This window comes from Pogona vitticeps, chromosome 5 (assembly GCF_051106095.1).
Source record: "Pogona vitticeps strain Pit_001003342236 chromosome 5, PviZW2.1, whole genome shotgun sequence".
Classification (NCBI taxonomy): domain Eukaryota; kingdom Metazoa; phylum Chordata; class Lepidosauria; order Squamata; family Agamidae; genus Pogona; species Pogona vitticeps.
In genome coordinates, this window is record NC_135787.1 from 189,989,293 (window position 1) to 190,011,001 (window position 21,709).

The 21,709-nt window shown below is 43.2% G+C and overlaps 1 protein-coding gene across 2 annotated transcripts in view; it reads left to right on the forward strand.

The window, feature by feature from the left end:
* The first annotated feature begins 13,622 nt into the window (after positions 1-13,622).
* Positions 13,623-21,709, forward strand: part of PRKCQ (protein kinase C theta) — a 50,394-nt gene continuing 42,307 nt past the window's right edge. Inside the window, exon 1 of one of the 2 annotated variants that reach the window (XM_073002505.2) lies at positions 13,623-13,735. The gene's annotated coding sequence lies outside the window, so the exon portion shown is untranslated. Of the gene's footprint in view, positions 14,537-21,709 lie in introns of both variants that reach the window. The other variant, XM_073002506.2, reaches the window with a different exon arrangement.

Genomic DNA, 21,709 nt, shown 5'->3' on the forward strand with positions numbered 1-21,709 from the left:
ATAGAACTGGAACAGACTGCTGCTTTTGGAAGAAGCAAAAGAAGATGAAGACTGCTCAATTTTAATAATAATAATAATAATAATAATAATAATAATAATAATAATAATAATAATAATAATAATAATAATCATCATCATCATCATCATCATCATCATCATCATCATCATCATCATCATCATCATCATCATCATCATCATCATCTGAGAACTGTAGAGCTGGAAGGGACTCTGTGGATAATCAAGTCCGGTCCATGTCAGGGAGGCACAATAGAGAATCAAACTCCGAATCTGTGGCTCCTAAACCACTGAGCTAGCCAGCAGTTTAAGACACCTAGCCAAGCTTCAAAGCACTTGTTTTTTTGGACTACACTTCCCAGAATTCTCCCCAGTGGGTTCTGAGAGTTGTAGTCCAAAATTATAATGCTTTGAACCCTGGACATGGCTTGGCACTTTAAACCAGCTTCTCCTTTAATTCTCTCCTTTGGAAAAGAAAAGCCAGACATCTAAATAGTACTTTAAACTGTATAATCTTATTTAGGAGTCCACTGGGAAACATATTTAATCTCCCTGTTACAAGTTCCCTTTAACCACATCATTTAAGGCCCTTCTGCTTTAAACACGAAGGTCAGTTTTCATTTCTTTCTCTCTTAATCTGGAATTTTCATGGTCTGCTTCTCAGCTGACGCCGTGTTTGGGATGATGGGATCCTTTTTACTTAAAAGAGCAGGAGGTAGGAGGCTGAGAGGGAAAGACAAGCATACAATTATCTCCTTTGACATAAATCCCAGGAAAAATTCTGGAACAAATGATAAAGCAGTCAGCACGCAAGCACGTAGAAAACAATGCAGTAATAAACTTGGAGCCAACATGGATTTGTCAAGAACAAATCCTGCCAGATAAATCTGATCTCATTTTTTATCAGGTAACCTCCCTGATAGACAGAGGGAATGCTGTAGACATAATATATCTTGACTTCACAAAGTTTTTGACAAAGTGCCCCGTGATATCCTGATTAGGAAGCTAACTGGGTGTGAGCTGGATAGAAGGTGGATACACAGTTGGCAAGAGAATCATACTTAGAGGGTGATGATTAATGGCTCTTCCTCAAATTGAGAGGAGGTAACAAGTGTGGCACTCAGGGCTTAGTCCTGGGCTAAATATTGCTATTCAATATTTTTGTTAATGATCAAGATCAGGGAGTACAGGGAATACTAATCAAATTTGTGGATGACACAAAATTGGGCGTAATAGCTAACATGTGCTAACATACGCCCAACTTCACCCCTCCTCACTGCAGACTTTTCTTTTGGTACCAGTTTAAGTGATTGTTTTTATCTTCATTCAGTATTTCAGTGGTATTTTAACATTCAATAGTATGTTGTTCTTGTTTAGCTGTTAAGTCATGTCCGACTCTTCGTGACCCCCATGGGCCAGAGCACACCAGGCCCTCCTGTCTTCCACTGCCTCCCGGAGTTGTGTCAAATTCATGTTGGTTGCTTCGATGACACCGTCCAACCATCTCATCCTCGGTCGTCCCCTTCTCCTCTTGCCCTCACACTTTCCCAACATTAAGGTCTTTTCCAGGGAGTCTTCACTTCTCATGAGATGGCCAAAGTCTTGGAGCCTCAGCTTCAGGATTTGTCCTTCCAGGGAGCACTCAGGGTTGATTTCCTTCTGAATGGATAGGTTTATTCTCCTTGCAGTCCAGGGGACTCTCAAGAGTCTCCTTCAGCTCCACACATCTTCTGAGTCTGTTTAGATAACCACATTACCTCCTTGAACCATCTCCAATCTTCCAATTTCCTCTCTGGAAATCTTACTCGCTCACGAGAACACCAATCACGGTCCATAACCATTTCGTTTCTTGGTCCTTCAAGGTGCTCAGCACTTCCCAGCCCAACTTCCTCCGATGCGCACCCAACCAGAGGCAGTGCCCTGGTGTTAGGCAGTGTCTCGGAGATCATTATTGAGGCCGTAAGTGCCAGTGAATGACAAAAGGGGTGGACTACTCTGGGGAACTCTGAGCTATTCTCCTCTGTGAATCCCTGCATTTCTGCTGTGCAGCTAGAGGAACTGAACCAGAAATCCAAAACTCCTCAGCAGATAGGAGTGTGTATGAAGCAACTTGAACATCTCAATTCATAAAAGTGAAAAGAGACATGTTGTCATGGGGGAAAATGCAAAAGGAAGCGTTTCTCAATATAACCACCTAACTTTAAGTAAGACGTGTAAAGAAAAGTATACATTGGGGAAAATGTACTTTAAAAGGTGTGCACATTTCTCCATGGGAAGGGAAAAAAATAAGAGCCTTGAAATCCAAAAGAGAATTGAAGATGGGAAGAAGTTTGAGTTGAGATTTGGGGAGGGGGGAAGCAACAAAATTGAAACCGAGGCATATCATGAGCTGGGCCATGCTGGTTTTGCTCTGTCTCTTTCTCTCCTTTTCCCATCCATGCCGAAGCCCAGCATCCTCAGTTCTCCCATGGGTCTGTTTATCCGGCATCGTTCTTGGCAGCTGAGGCACTTCTGCTTACACATCCCTAAGCGTCGTGTTCAATTTGAACAACACCACATGCCTTAATTACAAGCTGTCTCCAAAGGCACACGAACAGCGCGCTGTGTTTTACAAGACGAGGAAAGCAAGGGCCAGAAGGTAGGAAGTCTGATCCTATCCATCAGATCACCAAGCGATCGTGCCTCCCACCTGTTCTGATTTTTTTTTAAAAAAATTGAACTTATTTAAGAACAGTTTTTATGTCCCTCTTGTGATATTTTTTTAAAACATCTCAAAGCGGTTTACCGTAAAAACGAGTTTCAGGAAAATCAATCAGGGCTGGGGGATGTAGAACAATGACAAAATGATTTTTAAAAAATATAAAAACATTCATTAAAAACAATTAATTAAAAATGAGAGGCCCATGATAAGATAAACCATTAAGAAAATAATCCAGAAAATTCCTGGGCAAGGACATAAGTTGATGAATAGCCCAAATGATGGCCCATAGAGAATTAGCTCAAGAATGATCAATGTTGCCCATTTCCCAGCTATACTGAACCCACCCCAGAACAGATATCCTCAGAGCCCTGATTTGTCCCACTCATCTGTTACTTTCAAAACTTGGCTAGTGGATTATGGGTGTTGCAGTTTTTAAAAAAGCTATAAGATCTGCTTATTTATTGGGAGCGAGAGGGACAGAAAACTAATTTCCAGATAATCATTTGACTTTTTTGTGCTTTTTTGCTTTCTTTATTACTTTTTTAATCCCCTACATTCTTTTGAAGATTTATCATACCTTCCAAAAGTACTTCTTTACCCAACGGCTGAAAGCCAGTTGCTTAGCTTAGTAAACGGCACTAGAGTATTCCCATGGAATCAGTTGGGGATTCTGGGGATTCATCTCCTCTGTAAGCTCCATGGGCCTGCTCTAGTTGTGACCTACTTTAGTGTAGTAAGTTGCAAGTAGAGCAGACCCCTTTGAATCAATGGAACTCACCAAATCCCCACTGGTTCAATGGGATTACTTCAGTGTGACTTACTACACTAAACAATAGAATTTCGACCAATGTGTAGACGATTTATGGTGCTTAGTGGGGGAAGAAAAACATCAACTGCCGATGTTGTGGTCAAAAGAAGTCATGGTCTGCATACCAGCCATGTATGTTGCCAGAACATCTGGTGGGTGTGGCCAAAGTTAGAGTGGGCAGGGCCATAGCAAAGTGGGCAGGGCCAGGACGAAACACAGGGGAATTAAAGCATCCGTTACGTTGGCATTGTGATTCTTCTTTTCCCAGTTCATGCTATGATTCATCCATCAGCTTCACAATTTGGGATTCGGAGCATATGGGCCAAGAATAATTAATATCAGCAATGTGGATTTTGAATTCGTAACCATAAGTGCTCCCGGCTACTACATAAATTCGTTTTTTAAAAAACACTGAACAAATTTGTGGCAGATAATCTGTCAGGCAATGCCCATGCTAGGAAACACCCATATTCAGAGTGAAAACCACAATCAGAAGCATTATTTAATTCTAACACTACATTTGGTGTCAAATAATATATGGAATAATAGAAGGAAGAGGATGTCATTATTTTCACAGCTTCCCAGGAACCTCTGGAAAATTCAGCAGATCAATACATTTATTTTTGACATGATCTATCTAGGCAAAAAGGGACGTGGTGGCGCTGCGGATTAAACCGCAGAAGCCTCTGTGCTGCAAGGTCAGAAGACCAACCGTCGTAAGATCGAATCCACGCGACGGAGTGAGCTCACGTTGCTTGTCCCAGCTCCTGCCAACCTAGCAGTTCGAAAGCATGGAAAAATGCAAGTTGATAAATAGGGACCACCTCGGTGGGAAGGTCACGGCGTTTTGTGTTTAGTTGCACTGGCCACATGACCACAGAAGATTGTCTTCAGACAAAATGCTGGCTCTACGGCTTGGAAATGGGGATGAGCATCGTGCCCTAGAGTCAGACACAACTGGACTAAATGTCAAGGGGAACCTTTTACCTTTACCTTTATTTAGGTAAATAAATGGAGGTACAGTTCCAAAAGTTCAACTTGTCTGGGAAATCTCCTTCTTATGGAGCCAAAGCAAAAACAAATGAGAATTTTTTAAAAGACAGAAGAATTGTGGCACTGTAAAGACTATTATATTTTAATGTAAGCTTCTGTGGACCTTCTTAGACCACTTCGCCAGACAGAGGAGGTGGAAAATAGGGATTAACACATTCATGACGGTGGTGTCTGGCTGCGTTTCACACACACGGGCCATAATTTATGACCTTGGTTTGGTATTCAGTTCTGTAAACATTCCAGCAAGAGAAACAAAACACAAGGCAAAAGCAGAGAGAGAGGGAGGGAGAGAGAAGAAGAACTTTAAAGACCAACTGCAGGCAATAAGATGATGAAAGGAAAGAACGGGAACAATGTGTATTCATATAGAGAATGACAGGCTATACCTTTGAGTCTTGTTCTGAAATAGGACAAAACTGTGCATTTGAAAGATGCATGCTTGAAAGATGATGCTGTTAAGGTGCTACATTCAATATGCCAGCAAGTTTGGAAAACTCAACAGTGGCCAGAGGATTGGAAAAGATCAGTCTACATCCCAATCCCAAAGAAAGGCAGTGCCAAAGAATGCTCCAACTACCGTACAATTGCACTCATTTCACACGCTAGCAAGGTTATGCTCAAAATCCTGCAAGGTAGGCTTATGTGGACCGAGAACTCCCAGAAGTACAAGCTGGATTCCGAAGAGGCAGAGGAACTCGAGACCAAATTGCTAACTTGCAATTTATGGAGAAAGCCAGAGAGTTCCAGAAAAATATCTACTTCTGCTTCATTGACTATGCAAAAGCCTTTGACTGTGTGGACCACAGCAAACTATGGCAAGTTCTTAAAGAAATGGGAGTGCCTGACCACTTTATCTGTCTCCTGAGAAACCTATATGTGGGACAGGAAGCAACAGTTAGAACTGGACATGGAACAACTGAGTGGTTCAAAATTGGGAAAGGAGTACGGCAAGGCTGTATATTGTCCCCCAGCTTATTTAACTTATATGCAGAATACATCATGCGGAAGGCTGGACTGGAAGAAACCCAAGCCGGAATTAAGATTGCCGGAAGAAATATCAACAACCTCCGATATGCAGATGATACCACTCTGATGGCAGAAAGTGAGGAGGAATTAAAGAACCTTGTAATGAGAGTGAAAGAGGAGAGTGCAAAAAACGGTCTGAAACTCAACATCAAAATAACTAAGATCATGGCCACTGGTCCCATCACCTCCTGGGAAATAGAAGGGGAAGATATGGAGGCAGTGTCAAATTTAATTTTCCTGGGCTCCATGATCACTGCAGATGGAGACAGCAGCCCTGAAATTAAAAGACGCCTTCTTCTTGGGAGGAAAGCAATGACAAATCTTGACAGCATCTTGAAAAGCAGAGACATCACCTTGCCAACAAAAGTCCGAATAGTCAAAGCTATGGTTTTTCCTGTCGTGATGTATGGAAGTGAGAGCTGGACCATAAAGAAAGCAGACCGCCGAAGAATGGATGCCTTTGTATTGTGGTGCTGGAGGAGACTCTTGAGAGTCCCCTGGAGAGCAAGGAGAACAAACCTATCAATTCTAAAGGAAATCAACCCTGGGTGCTCACTGGAAGGACAGATCCTGAAGCTGAGGCTCCAGTACTTTGGCCATCTCATGAGAAGAGAAGACTCCTTGGAAAAGACCCTGATGTTGGGAAAGTGTGACGGCAAGAGGAGAAGGGGACGACCGAGAATGAGATGGCTGGACAGTGTCTGCGAAGCAACCAACATGAACCTGACACAACTCCGGGAGGCAGTAGAAGACAGGAGGGCCTGACGTGCTCTGGTCCATGGGGTCACGAAGAGTCGGACACGACTAAACGACTAAACACACACACATGCATTTTTTAAATTAAAAAAAGAGGAAGAAAGACTAGGTTCTGCTGCCCTCTCGTGTTGGACATCAACATAGCAGGTGCCCGTATTTCCCCATTCTCCAAATGTGGACACTTTAAGGAAAAAAACATATTTGAATGGGGTTTAGTATATTTTAAATTGATTTTTAAAACAATGTACATGAAAACTTGGATTGTTTTCCCTCAGGAAGTATGGAGTTTTTTTTGGTCCAAATGTGAGGTATTTTGCTGACCAGGAAGATAGTTGCTTAATTTAACTTGTAAAAAACAGTGTAGGAATCATTTTGGCATATGAGAACGCCTCTGTAAATTGGGTCTGGGGGATTGGCACTCCCACCACTGACTAGTTCCCTCTGTTTCTCCACCAGGATTCCCTCTGTGTGTGCCGATGCGCCTGTGTTTGGCTGCAATCCGGTCTTGAGAGTAGCCAGTGAGAACGTCTGAGGCGCAGGTGGCCAGCAAGAGACAGATGTGATGCATAGCCTAAATCGGGAGTGAAAAGCTGTCTTTGCAGTGTTTACATACTTCTACACATGTTTCAAGGCTGACCGCTGAAGAATGGATGCTTTTGAATTGTGGTGCTGGAGGAGACTCTTGAGAGTCCCCTGGACTGCAAGGAGAACAAACCTATCCATTCTGAAGGAAATCAACCCTGAGTGCTCCCTGGAAGGACAGATCCTGAAGCTGAGGCTCCAATCCTTTGGCCATCTCATGAGAAGAGAAGACTCCCTGGAAAAGACTCTGATGTTGGGAAAGTGTGAAGGCAAGAGGGGACGACAGATGACGAGATGGCTGGACGGTGTCATCGAAGCGACCAACTTGAATCTGACCCAATTCCGGGAGGCAGTGGAAGACAGGAGGGCCTGGCGTGCGCTGGTCCATGGGGCCACGAAGAGTCGGACATGACTTAACGACTAAACAACAACACATGTTTCTCAAAACAGATGAATTTATTTTTATTTATTTATTTCAGTACATGAAGCCCATGTACTCAGTTCTGGCTTAAAACATTTGCCCAACTTCTGATTTAAAACATGAACAAGCAAACATAATGCGGCAAACCAGAAACCAGATAGAAATAACAATGTATAATACTGATGGAAAATCAGCAGCCAAGAGAAAACTTTTCAGCTCACAAAACCAAATTCAGACCAGCAGCAGAATAAAAGTAGGGACATATAGAAGCACTAACGCACTCTCCGACACTACTTTGTTGTTGTACAAACGGCTGCAGTTGTGTAGTAAGGTACCCGTGCATTTCCTTCCTTCAAAAACACCATCAGAACAGTACTGCCCTGTGACAGATGCAGACAGCAGTTCATGAGAGTAGGGCTTCTTTTTCTTCAGATCGTGAACAAACACATTTTCAGTGTCTTCTTCTCCTCCTCACCACAGACACCTACGCAAGCCTCTGATGAGCGGAGAGAGTGGGAGGGGAGCTTCACTTATCCCCTGCCTCAGAAGATCTACACAGAAAGACATCAAACTGAGCCCCAGAAGTTCAATTCCAATCTGTGCTCACTATGGTTCCACGCCGAGAAAGGTTTGGCCTCTCTGTCGTGGGATGGAGTTGTTGTTGTTTAGCTGCCCATTTTTGGGATTGGGATGTAGACTGATCTTTTCCAATCCTCTGGCCACTGCTGGGTTTGCCAAACTCACTGGCATATTGAGTGTAGCACCTTAACAGCATCATATTTTAAGATTTTAAACAGTTCAACTGGAATGCCATCACCTCCACTGGCCTTGTTGTTAGCCATGCTTTCTAAGGCCCACTTGACTTCGCTCTCTAGGATGTCTGGCTCAAGGACATCCAGATCTTTCTGGTATAATTCCTCTGTGTATTCTTGCCACCTCTTCTTGATGTCTTCTGCTTCCGTGAGGTCCCTGCCATTTTTGTCCTTTATCATGTCCCTTTTTGCACAAAATGTTCCTTTAATATTTCCAGTTTTCTTGAACAGATATCTGGTTTTTCCCTTTCTATTATTTTCCTCTATATCTTTGCACTGTTCATTTAAGAAGACCCTCTTGTCTCTCCTTGCTATTCTTTGGAAGTCTGCATTCAATTTTCTGTAACTTTCCCTATGTCCCTTACATTTTGTTTCCCTTCTCTTCTCTGCTATTTGTAAAGCCTCACTGGAGAGCAACTTTACTTTCTTGCATTTCTTTTTCTTTGGGATGGTTTTTGTTGCTGCCTCCTGTGCAATGTTACGAGCCTCCATCCATAGCTCTTCAGGCACTCTGTTCACCAGATCTAGTTCCTTAAATCTGTTCTTCATTTCCACTGTGTATCCATAAGGGATTTGGTTTAGATTATACATGAGTAGCCCAGTGGTTTTTCCTACTCTCTTCAGTTTAAGCTTGAGTTTTGTTAGAAGAAGCTGAAGATCAGAGCCACAATCAGCTCCAGGTCTTGTTTTTGCTGACTGTATAGAGCTTCTCTATCTTTGGCTGCAGAGAACAAAATCAATCTGATTTCGGTATTGCCCATCTGGTGATTTCCATGTATAGAGTCGCCTCTTGTGTTGTTGGAAAAGAGTGTTGAGATGACCAGCTTGTTCTCTTGACAAAATTGTATTAGCCTTTGCCCTGCTTCGTTTTGAACTCCAAGGCCAAACTTACCTGTTGTTCCTTTTATCTCTTGGCTCCCTACTTTAGCATTCCAGTCCCCTAGAATGAGAAGAACATCTTTCTTTGGTGTCAGTTCTAGAAGGTGTTGTAAGTCTTCATAGAATTGGTCACTTTCAGCCTCTTCAGCGTGGGTGGTGGGTGCATAAACATGAATTACTGTGATGTTGAAAGGTCTGCCTTGGATTCATATTGAAATCATTCTCTCATTTTTGAGATTGTATCCCAGTAGAGCTATTACCACTATTTTGTTGGCTATGAGGGCTACTCCATTTCTTCCACAGGATTCTTGCCCACAATAGTAGATATGATAATCATCTGAGCTGAATTCACCCATTCCTGTCCATTTTAGTTCACTGATGCCCAGGATGTCGATGTTTATTCTTGCCATCTCCTGTTTGACCACCTCCAGCTTCCCAAGGTTCATAGAGCTTACATTCCAGGTTCCTGTGCAGTATTTCTCTTTGCAGCATCGGACTTTCCTTTCACTTCCAGGCACGTCCACAGCTGAGCATCCTTTCAGCTTTGGCCCAACCACTTCATTAGCTCTGGAGCTACTTGTACTTGTCCTTCACTCTTCCTCAGTAGCATATTGGATGCCTTCCGACCTGAGGGGCTCATCTTCCAGCGTCATATCTTTTAGCCTTTTATTTCTGTCCATGGAGTTTTCTTGGCAAAGATACTGGAGTGACTTGCCATTTCCTGCTCCAGGTGGATCGTGTTGAGTCAGAACTCTCCACTATGTCCTGTCCATCTTGGGTGTCCCTCCATGGCCTAGCCCAAAGCTTCTCTGAATTACTCAAGCCCCTTCACCACAACAAGGCAGCAATCCATGGAGGGGGGTTCTAGAAGCCCCCAAACATGGCACAATTGTGCCCCTCAAAACCTTTAAAAGGGGAAAGGGGGCTCTTTGAGCAAAATGATTTTTAAAATTTATAACATGGTTCTGGAGGAGCTGAGCTCCTTGATGCCAGTCACCAAAGAGATGAGTAATACATTTGAAGTTTAAAGAATCCCAAGTTTAGAGGGGGAAAATGGTTGACTACATTTCCCAGAATCCCCCTGTCTTAGAGTTGCAGGCCAAGAATGTGAAGTTTTTGGACTCTGAAAAACCCTCACGTCTGCATTTTTCTTCCAGTTCGCTTTCCTCTCTCTGGTTCTGATCCTTCCATCCCTCGTGTTCCTGGATTACGGAAGCCTTCCCAAGCTTGTCATGGTAAGAGGTACTCATCCGAGCATAAGAGCTGCGCACACCACTTGTACGCTAGATGAAAACTTCCTGTCATTTGTGCTCATTGGCCCAGGCTCTCGGTAAGTTGGAGCCCAAGTATTTATGAAGATGGCGCCCCACTGGGAAGGAGGCCTGCTGAATAATGATAAGCTCCTTGAACTTTAAAGGTCAGCCGCTCATTGAGATGTGAAGGGGGAGGGAAGGTGGGAGACCTAACAGACGTTCTCAGTAGGCTGGTCTTTTTCATAAAATGCAAATTACTCTTTAATAATACTCTTTAGTAAAACGGTAAATTACAAATATTAAAATCATTGTTTTTAATTTTGCATTTTACTAGTGCTACCTCAGGCAACTGGTGTTTGCACAAATTCGGCAGGTTCATACTAACTTTACATTTTGATTGTGTGTGTGTGTGCATTTGTTTATAGCCACCGTATATTTTTCTTACTGATTTATCGCTGTATAGTCTTTCAGCTATCAACTTTATAAGTGCCGTTACAGCGGCACTCCCTTCTAAGCAGAAATGCATAGGCTTGTGATGCGAGAGTGTCCATTTTGAGCCAGCGGTCCCATTTGTTGCACATAACTTTGGTGTCAAGCCGCTTGATGGTCTCTTTTGCGGTTTTTGGATGACGGTCGGTAACACTCATAGCTGTAACTGGTGCTGCAGTTCCAGAAGAATGCTGTTGTAATACAATACTGCATTGGAAGTCTGTAGACTCTTGGAAAGGTACATTTTTAAGGAAGGAAGGAAGGAAGGAAGGAAGGAAGGAAGGAAGGAAGGAAGGAAGGAAGGAAGGAAGGAAGGAAGGAAGGAAGGAAGGAAGGAAGGAAGGAAGGAAAATATATAAACAAGGGAAGGAAGGAAGGAAGGAAGGAAGGAAGGAAGGAAGGAAGGAAGGAAGGAAGGAAGGAAGGAAGGAAGGAAGGAAGGAAGGAAGGAAGGAAGGAAGGAAAATATATAAACAAGGGAGGGAAGGAAGGAAGGAAGGAAGGAAGGAAGGAAGGAAGGAAGGAAGGAAGGAAGGAAGGAAGGAAGGAAGGAAGGAAGGAAATATATAAACAAGGGAAGGAAGGAAGGAAGGAAGGAAGGAAGGAAGGAAGGAAGGAAGGAAGGAAGGAAGGAAGGAAGGAAAATATATAAACAAGGGAAGGAAGGAAGGAAGGAAGGAAGGAAGGAAGGAAGGAAGGAAGGAAGGAAGGAAGGAAGGAAGGAAGGAAGGAAGGAAGGAAGGAAGGAAATATATAAACAAGGGAAGGAAGGAAGGAAGGAAGGAAGGAAGGAAGGAAGGAAGGAAGGAAGGAAGGAAGGAAGGAAGGAAGGAAGGAAGGAAGGAAGGAAGGAAGGAAGGAAGGAAGGAAATATATAAACAAGGGAAGGAAGGAAGGAAGGAAGGAAGGAAGGAAGGAAGGAAGGAAGGAAGGAAGGAAGGAAGGAAGGAAGGAAGGAAGGAAGGAAATATATAAACAAGGGAAGGAAGGAAGGAAGGAAGGAAGGAAGGAAGGAAGGAAGGAAGGAAGGAAGGAAGGAAGGAAGGAAGGAAGGAAGGAAGGAAGGAAGGAAGGAAGGAAGGAAATATATAAACAAGGGAAGGAAGGAAGGAAGGAAGGAAGGAAGGAAGGAAGGAAGGAAGGAAGGAAGGAAGGAAGGAAGGAAGGAAGGAAGGAAATATATAAACAAGGGAAGGAAGGAAGGAAGGAAGGAAGGAAGGAAGGAAGGAAGGAAGGAAGGAAGGAAGGAAGGAAGGAAGGAAGGAAGGAAGGAAGGAAGGATTTTTTTTGGACAACATCTCCCAGAATCCCCCAGTCAACATTGCATTCTTGGCAAAGAAATAATAATAATAAAAATTCTAATGTGAGAAAAATGTCTGTTGGATACCCTACTGCTATGGTTCCCAACTGCGGGTCTCCAGGTGTTCTTGGACAAACTCCCAGAGGTCTTCCCACCTCGCTGTGCTGGCCAGGATTTCTGGGAGTTGTAGTCCAAGAGCACCTGGGCGACCCAAGGTTGGGAACCCCTGCCCTTTTGGTTTCTGTTCAGCAATATCTTCAACTAGGATGAATTCTTCAAGCACAGGAGGCCGGTCTGTTATCACTCAATATTCTGTTTCTTTCAGCTTCTCCAAAGAGGTGGCCTGGGGATGTTAAGTATGTATGGAAGGAATTTCCTGAACGGTACCGATGCAAACCTACTGCAGCAAAAACAGCAGCAACTCTATCTTAAAAGTGAATGAATATTATTTGACACATGCTTCTCTGGATTACTAGTCATTTCTTCTGATGGATGGATGTAAAAAAGGAGTCTGTCCAGGGCGGAAAGACTGAACGTGTGACAGGGAGTGGGAGGGGGGAGGCAGAGGTCTACACAGACGTACCTCGTGTTGTTGTTAGATGCCATCAAGTTGCTTCCAGCTGAGGGTGATCCTTTGAGCAAAGGAACCCCCCCCCCCAAGGCTCTGTCATTAACAGCCCTACCCAAGTCTTGCAAACGCAAGGTTGTGGCTTCCTTTAGAGAGTCAACCCCTCTCTTGTTTGCTCCTCCTCTTTTCCTACAGCTTACTTCGAATCCCTGTCTTTTCCAATAGGTCTTGTCTTCTCATGATATGTCTAAAGCAGAGGTCCCCAACCCCTGGTCCGTGGCCTGAGCCGGACTAGACTGCGGAGAGAGACCTCCCCCACCCCTGCACCCACTCCCCCCCCAGAGCCCATTTGCACATGTGCATGAGCGCTGCACCACCCTTTGTGCATACGCACAAGCGTTCCCGCACAAGCACTATGCCTTCCCCAGGCGGTCCGTGGGGCTAAAAAGGTTGGGGACCACTGACCTAAAGTATGATAGCCTCCGTTTCATCCTTTTGGCTTCTAGAGTGAGAGTTCATCGGACCGAGAATCCACTTGGTCTTTCTGGTGCTAACAGTGTGTGCACCTGAGATAAATTGATCCTCCTGTAATAAGGCTGCTTATGTCTACCAAAAGAAAAGGAAAGGAAAAGGAAAAACCCAAAACCTGGTTTCTGTACACCTTTGCCTTCTGCAGACTTCGGCCGATCAACTGATCTTAAGAGGGACACTGTTAAGGAAGATGGGCTGAGAGAAATAAGTCCGGGGCTCCCATCTCCTCCTGAAAAGACCCCCCCCCCGACAGCCCAAGATAGGAGCCCCATTTTGGCTGGCTGGATGGATGGTTAGCACCAGCCACCAGGCAACTGGGAGCAAGCTCTGTGCGCTACATCTTAAGTTCCATCTCTGCCCCCGGCGGCCAGGAAGGAGGTGGCGGTGGGTGTGTGGGTGGCTGGTTGGGTGAGCGGGTGACTGAGAACAGCAGCTGCAACAGCCACAGACGGAGCCGGCTGCTGTGAGAGAGCGCACACAGGCTGAAACTGACAGGGACAAGACACACACACACACAAAGGTTTTTAGCCTGGAGACCCAGGTAAGAAGGCAAAGGAGTCAAGGGAGGGGGGGAGGGAATGCGTTCAGAGATCCAAAAGGATAATCGGGCCATCAGAGACCCCTTCCACTGGGCCGGCCAGCCTGGTGGAAGTCCTGATCGGTCAAAGTGAATTACACATTCCCTGAAATCCTCCTAATGTTACACCCGGTCCTTGAGACGCAGCCATGTCAATTACTTACTGCCCAAAGTTTGGAGAACTTTTTGCTAGTGGTTTTGTTTGTTTGTTTGTATGTTTTTGGAGTTGTGTCCTGGGGTCACGTCAGCTTTTGAATATCTTGTGTTGCTATCTCTTTGACCATCGTTTTACCTGTGGAACGGAAAAATAATAATAATGGGGAAGTAAGGAAAAGCTTGACTTCACCCTGAAGGTCATGAAACTCTATACAGGTCACAGGAGCAAAAACAGGCCAGGTTTTTCTCTGTCCGCTGGCAAGCTTCCCCCCACCATTATGGTCTACCGGCCTGTTGATAGCCAGCTTTCAGGCGACACAGAGCTCTTGTTTCGACCGGTGCTTCTTCTCTCTTGGCACTGCTATTCTGCCACAAGCCCCATTTGGCTATTCTATTCCTCTTGGTACGGTTTCTTCAAGGCTCAGATGAAATGCGGCCAGCTATGAAACCAGACTTTCTGGCAGTCCCTTTGACAGCAGATTAATATCATGTAAAAGATCATGCCTTGCTCCACACCGTGAAAAGCCTACAGCCGCTGGTTTTTGTCAGGCAGACTTCTGTTTAAGAAACAGAGGGGAGTCCAAGCATACTAGATTGAGTTTCTTTCTGGTAAGTTGGCAACCCTACTCAAAAAGCAGTTTTGGTGTTATACCTGCGAAGTGTTTGTGGGTTAGAGGGAAATGATTGGATGTGGTGGGTTTGTTTTTTGTTTGCTTGTTTGTTTTAAGGTTACTCAACCACCATGTGAACTGCTAGATAACTCTGTGGTTTCGGCATCTGGTTGTGGAGTCAGAAGTTGGGAGTTCGATTCTCCACTGGGCCTCCTTGATGATCCATAGGGTCCCTTCCAGCTCTACAGTTCTAAGATGAAGATGATTGTTATGGGCATGGGAGCAGCTTGGAAAAAGACCTGAGGAAAAGTTTACTGCTTCCTTGCTTCCCCCAGAGTTTTCCAGCCAGGGTTGGTAATATGGTGTGTGGGTCCATTAAAGAAAAGTATAACTGCCTCGGGCAGCTGTTTTGGGTATTACAGAAGGCTAGCTAGCTGTTAATTATTAAACTTTTTGTTAATGTATTTCAACTGCCAGGAAGAGGCCTTTTTGGTGGGGTTTCTGCCTCGGACAGCCTTTGGTACTTGACACAATGGCGAAAGTGCTTTATATTCCACCTCAGACAAAGCAGTGTTTTCACCTGACTCTGGGGTGGTGAACACAGTTCAACATTTGCTAGGCGAATTTTCGTGACTGGCCTGTCCAGTGACTTCAAAACTGTGCTTACCTTTGGCACCCTGTACATTAAGAAGGAGATAAATGAACTGGCCCACACTCAAGGCAAAGCAACAAAGTTAGTGCTGTGAGGAAATGTGGAAGGAAAGGGGCATGTTTGGCCCTGAGAAGGGATGACTGAAGACAGAAACAGGTCAAAGCTTCAAAAGGTTACTTTCTTGGACTACCACCCCCAGAATCCCCTAGCCAGCATGGCAGCTAAATGGACTTTTGAGTGTTTTTTTAAAAAAGTAAATGTCCCAAGTTTTACAAAAACCTCTCTCGCACCCCCTCCTATCTGGAGATGGGCAAGAATTTTGCTTGATTTGTTTTCTAATAAAAGGTTTTACAAATTGTAAAGAAGAAAATAAGATTTTTTTTTAAGAATGTGAGATAGTCATTTTGTACCTAGCTCTTAAAAAATTTCCTGTGGTACTTGACCATGGTTGCAATACAGCGTTAAGATTAGCACCTCTGTGTGGTAACAGGAACCTCTTCTATAACAGTTCTTTGGCAGACAAATACAAAGCCTGCCTTCTTGATAGTGGAAACAGATGCATCCACTGAGTTGGGTTTTGGACAACGGCTGAGAATATCGTTTGGTCCATTCTCGACAAGCAATTATGAACATTTGAAAATTTGCGCACCGCTTTGACAGAGAGAACTTGAGACTTAGGAACGCTGCATTGACTGAAATCAGGGTATGTTTTAAGCGCTTTTGATGGTGGTTTCTAATATCGTTCGGTGTTGTAATTACTTTTCAGCATTATATCTTGCGGTGTTTTTAACTGAGACGACGGAGTCATGTTAACTGATTTGCGAGCCAACTTGGGGAGAAGGGCAATCCAAAAGTTAAGACATTTATTTATTTATTTATTTATTTATTTATTTATTTATTTATTTATTTATTTATTTATTTATTTATTTATTTATTGCATTTATATGCCGCCCATCTAGACATAGTCTACTCTGGGCGGCTCACAATTTAGAAGATAAAAACAATTTAAAATATACAGTTTTACATTAAAAACAAAATGATATAAAATGTAATATACATTTACGATTTTAAGTAAATGAAGTTAAGACAGAAAGGGTAATCTCTTATCCTACCCCTCTCTGAGCTCAGAGATGATACTGTACTCTCTTGGACTGCAGTTCCCAGAATCCCCACTTGGCACAGACATTGGGAGATTTGGGGAGTTTTATTTTAAAAAAAGGTTTTGGACGTTTTGGCTCCTTCCCATTCCTAGCTGGTGCTTCTGTGACTCACGGTGACTGTGATACCAGTTGGTACATGATTCTTGGTATTCCTAGTGGGTGTGAGCTAGGAAAACTTCATGTGATAACGGTGTGACTTTTTGCTCAGAATGTTGGATGTGATGAATGGCAAAAATATATATATAAGCTGTCAGAGGTGGCTGTCAATGAATGTCAATTGAGAAAGCATAATATTCTGGAGAAAAACTTGCTAGTAGGGTAAGTGGTGGTGGCAGAAGTACGGTGACCCTACAGATATTGTGGGATCACAAGCATCTCTGACAACTAGCCACGCTGGCTAGGGCTTATGCTTTTCCCTTCTTAAGTTTTTTTTTGGGGGGGGGGTTGCTTCTTTTTCTTTCTTTTTTAATCAGAAGGCATTTTTGGGTGAAATCCCAGGATACGACCAATTTTAGGAGCTGAATTCAGGCTGTGTTTGTGGGTGTGTTCTTATTGTTTCATAAGTTGGCTAGATTTTGCTTGGATTAAAATCTACAGTGGTGCCTCGCTAGATGATGATAACCCGTTCCACTGAAATCGCTCTTTAGCGAAATCATCGTCTAGCAAAAAGCATTTCCCTATGGGAATGCACTGAAACCTGTTTAATGCATTCCAATGGGGAAGAATCGTTGTTGTCTAGCGAAGATTGGCCATAGGAAAGCCACTTTGCGAGTCGCTGATCAGCTGTTTAAATAGCTGTCTTCCAAAACATAGGTCCCGAAAACACCCGTTTTGCGAGCGCGGAGGGAGCTATCGAAATAGTTGTCTAGAGAAAATCGGTTTGCAAAGCAGGGACCAAACATTGTCAAGCGAAATTCCCCCATAGGAATCACTGTTTTGCGAATCGCTATAGCGATCACAAAAAGTCAATGTCTAGAAAAAAAAAAACTGTCATGCGGGGTAACTGTCTAGCGAGGTGCCACTGTATTTTAGAATCACAGAATGATGAAGTTGGAAGGGGCCTATAAGAATATACCATTCTGTCCAAGCCCCTGCTCAATGCAGGAATACAAATCAAAGGACATCTGCCAAGGTTAGAGGCTGTCTAAGTTTCGCTTGAATGCCTCCAGTGTTGGAGCGCTCGCCACCTCTCGAGGTTATGGGTTCCGTCGTCGTACTGCTTTAACAGTTAGGAAGTTTTTCCTGACATTCAATCAAAACATGGATTCCGGTCTCTTGAGCCCATTGTTGTGTGTCCCGCACTTGGGGCTGATCTATTAAGGCTATGCAACACATTGAACACTCAGTTTCTGAGTAGGGAGACAATGTCTTGATACTTGCAATAAATAAACTATAATATGGCCAAGTGGACTTTGTTAGAGACATAGGAGCTGGTGGTGTTGAAATTGAGTTCTCAGATGTACTAATTCACTGGTGGTGATTTTCAGGGTATTTCTTCCAAATGGATCCTGTTCCCCCCCCTTTTTTTTTCCTACATGGTGTCAGAGTATTCCAGGATTCGTATCTGAACACACCCTCTCCTCTTCTTTTCTCAAGCTCTTCTTCAGAAATCTTTTAATTTAACATCTTCATCCCTGCCGTAGTTCTCTGCTGGAGCCATGTGGGTAGCGGTGGTGATGAGGGTCATTTTTGAATGCTGTTTCCAAGCTTATAGCCATGAAGTTGTGCTGCTACAAACATGAATTGCAGTTGGGAATCCCCCAAGGCGCTAAACTCCACCTCCCGGAACAAAGGAGGATCTAAAATAAACCCTGCTGTCGGGAAGGATCAAAAGTCGCAGAACGTCATCAAAACCTATTTCACTGAAATAAGGAAGAAGAGTCTCATGCAATTTGGGTGGTGGGGAAAATGCTGATCTTACCGACTACAAATCCTGATATTTCTATCTGAACCCTGGATGAGTTAGTCCTCAACTTGAGCAAAGACAAGCGTTAAGTTAATGAGGGAGGGAGTCTTTGAATATGTGAGGGGGTGATGATGTCAAGAGCCAGCATGAGTTACGAGACCCTTCTGATATATTGATAGGGAATGATGGGAGTTGTAGTTAAGGGATCTAGAAAGAAGGCTAAGGAAGAAGCATCACTTTCTCTTGGGCTCACTCCCAGTTGTGAGTGTGACAATGAAACCTGCACATGTAGGCGCAGCATTTTGAGGGTGAAATGATCTTGCTCATCCCTCACTTTCACAATTAGACAACAGTGGGACCCAGGGCCAAAACGTCTGCCAGTCTGACCAAGACTATCTTGGCATTTCACATACTTTTCCTCAGGTAATTTTCCTTCCCTGATAGAACCTCCAGATTTTGACTTCAATGAGATGAAATTAGTAGACAAGTTGGGATGTGCAAAACTCCTCCTTTTTTTTAAAGAAATGTCCCCTTTCTAAGTCAGTCTCAGAATTCAACCTCCTTCACTAATGTAGACTTCAGGGGACACAGCCATTTCTTGACAGAATTTCTCCCCCCAAAAATATTTGTCGACTTGGCTGCTGCATCTTCTCCCTGTTCAGCACATTTTGTTTGCTTGTTGTTTCTTATTAAGAATCACTTTGTGATTGGCTACAATCAGTTGTCCACAAGATAGACAGGCTGTATTATGGGTGCATGGGAGTGCACCAATAAATGCATTGTGCAACAGCAGTGTTCCGCATTTCATAAACCAAGTTAAATAATAGGTGTGTCCCAAACAAAAAAAAATTTTAACTTTGAAGCTGGGCCTCAGATCAGCACCAAAGGTGGCACAGAGGTAGCAGACGGTTTGCTCTTGCTATGTGCCAAATTTGGGGGGTGTTTGGGCAAACAGTTTTCAAGTTATGTCTTTTTAAATAAAGTTATTCTAACCCACCTACCACCACCCATACAGATGCCAACGACCTTCTGTGTCGTGGATTTAAAACAGATCCCATACACTGAAAAGACCAAACTTGCTTGCTTTGAAAGAGAGTGGTTAGTCCCAGCCCCTGTTTTTTAAACCTGTCCTCCAATATTCTGGAGTGAGAAATGTCTTGGATATTGTGGTTGCACACACAGGGGATAGTTATGTAGCAGACACAGTTCTATGTTTCACTAAAGAAGGGACCAGTGTGTGTCTCAGAAGGAGATATATTACAAAAGCAAAGCAAAGCTGAGGATGCATTTTCCATCTCTAAGACCAACTTGTTTATTCCACTGTGAGTTTTTCGATCACAGTCTACTTCTGCATGACAAGTTGATGGCCCCACTTTGCCAAAAGTTGGGACCGGCCCTCTTGTCACCACTGAAGGCTTTTTTTAAACCAACTGAAATACACATACAAACACACAAAGTAAAATTGAATTGAGTCACAATCAGGCTTTGGAAATGATGAGTTACCACTAATGTAGTTAACTGTAACTTTTTAGATAAGGAGGCTGTGATGAAGCTAACCTTCCTACATTAACATGACCAGTAGAATGAAGTTGCTTGTAACAACTCACATTTTCTAGTTATTTTCAAAGGGTACTTTTATAGAACATTTTAAGCCATTTTCAGAGGCAGCTCCATGAGATGTTTTATACTATTCTCCTAAATGAATTTCTGAAAGTTGACAGGGTTGCCAACTTTCTCCCCCTGATCTCCTATCTTAAAAAATTGTTTTAATACAAATATATCAACCAAAAAAGCTTGTCTCATCACCATATACCATATTTTTCCATGTATAAGACTATAATTTTGTCTAAAATTTTTAGACTAAAAATTGAGGGTCGTTTTATACACGGAAGTAAGCTGAGGAGAGAACAAAAACAAGTGGAGGGGAAAGCAGGGATCAAAGCGATCCTGCAGTGCTTTGATCCCTTCCCCCCCCTACGCTCGCTAAGCCCCACTTACAGTAGATTTCATAATTTGGGGTTAGAAAAGAGGGGGGCATCTTATACCTGAGTGTGTCTTATACACTGAAAAATACAGTACTTCTGATGAGAAAAGCATTAGTTATTATGTTTCTGCACATAATAACTAATTAAGTGCTCTGCACATAATAATTAATTAACTGTTTAAGGACCTAGGAGAACAGGTACTGTACGTTTGGTGAGAGAGAAAAGCCCAACATTTATCTGGATTTCGTTCAGAACAAGAATAATGAACAATATTAGTGCAACTTGGTGAATCTGTATCTTCAGATACACTCCACTGAGTTCTGCCGGCATCAAATGTGGATATATTTAGGACTGCAGTGCTGGCTGTTTGGAAAACCCCTGTAGATGTGATATCTAGTCAGGGTGTTGAGAAATTACAGTACAGTATATCCTCACCCTACAGTACTTCTGAAAACATGCTAGTGTCTTTATCATTAGAAATTCCTATGTTCCCCTATGCTCTAAACACAGGTTTCTCATCCTTATGAAAAATACTAATTCAAGGAACAAATGAAAAATAGCTAGTCATTCATACCAATGAGGAGAGGGGGAAAATTAAATTAAATAGGGAGTCTTCTAGATAATGAACACAGTGAACACATTAAAAACAGCATTTTTTTTTTCATCCTAAGTCTTTGTAAAGAGGGAAACTTCCTTTCTCTGGAGCAGATTTTCAGATATGGGATTTTCAGATATCAGAGAAAGGAGCCAATGAAATTCCAGAACTTTGCCAGGCTTCAATAAATGGAGTTAACTATTGTACTCCAAGAACATGCATGCACGCACGCACCTCAACGTTGCCAAGTTCTACTAATTTCTTCAACCCTCAAAAACCTAACGAGAAGGAAGAGAAAATGTTTGAGAAATCCCGGCAGCTTTCTCGTTAGCAGGCAAATGAACCTAGAACTGGGAGAACGCACGGAGGACTCAAGTTTGGGTGCAGTTTCTTGACATCTTCAGGGAAAACTGGCAGAAAAAAATATTCCCTGCCTTGGAACCCTCTAAGCCGCCAAGAGTGGATTAAAAGACCGCTATTCAGATTCATTTCCTATACATCCCAAACCGAACAGCTGCACACCGTCCTCAGAGCATTGAGGGTTCTTCTCTTGATTTTTGTGTCGCCAGATCACAAAAATGTCCTGAGTTTATGGGCTCTGGTTGATTCTCTGTCTAGAAGCTGAAGGTAGGCCACAGATCCTCCCATAAAGGGCGGAACGGAACGTGATGAGTGGGGCAGGATGATCAGACAGCTCTTGTAAATTGAGCGTGCTCCGAGAACATGCCATTCTCCTTAGTACTGAATATTCATTCGTTCATTCTTTCATTTGTTCGTTCTCTCTCTCTCTCTCTCTCTCTTTCTCTCTTCCTTCCTTCCTTCCTTCCTTCCTTTCATTCATTCATTCATTCTTTCTTTCTTTCAATACCTCAC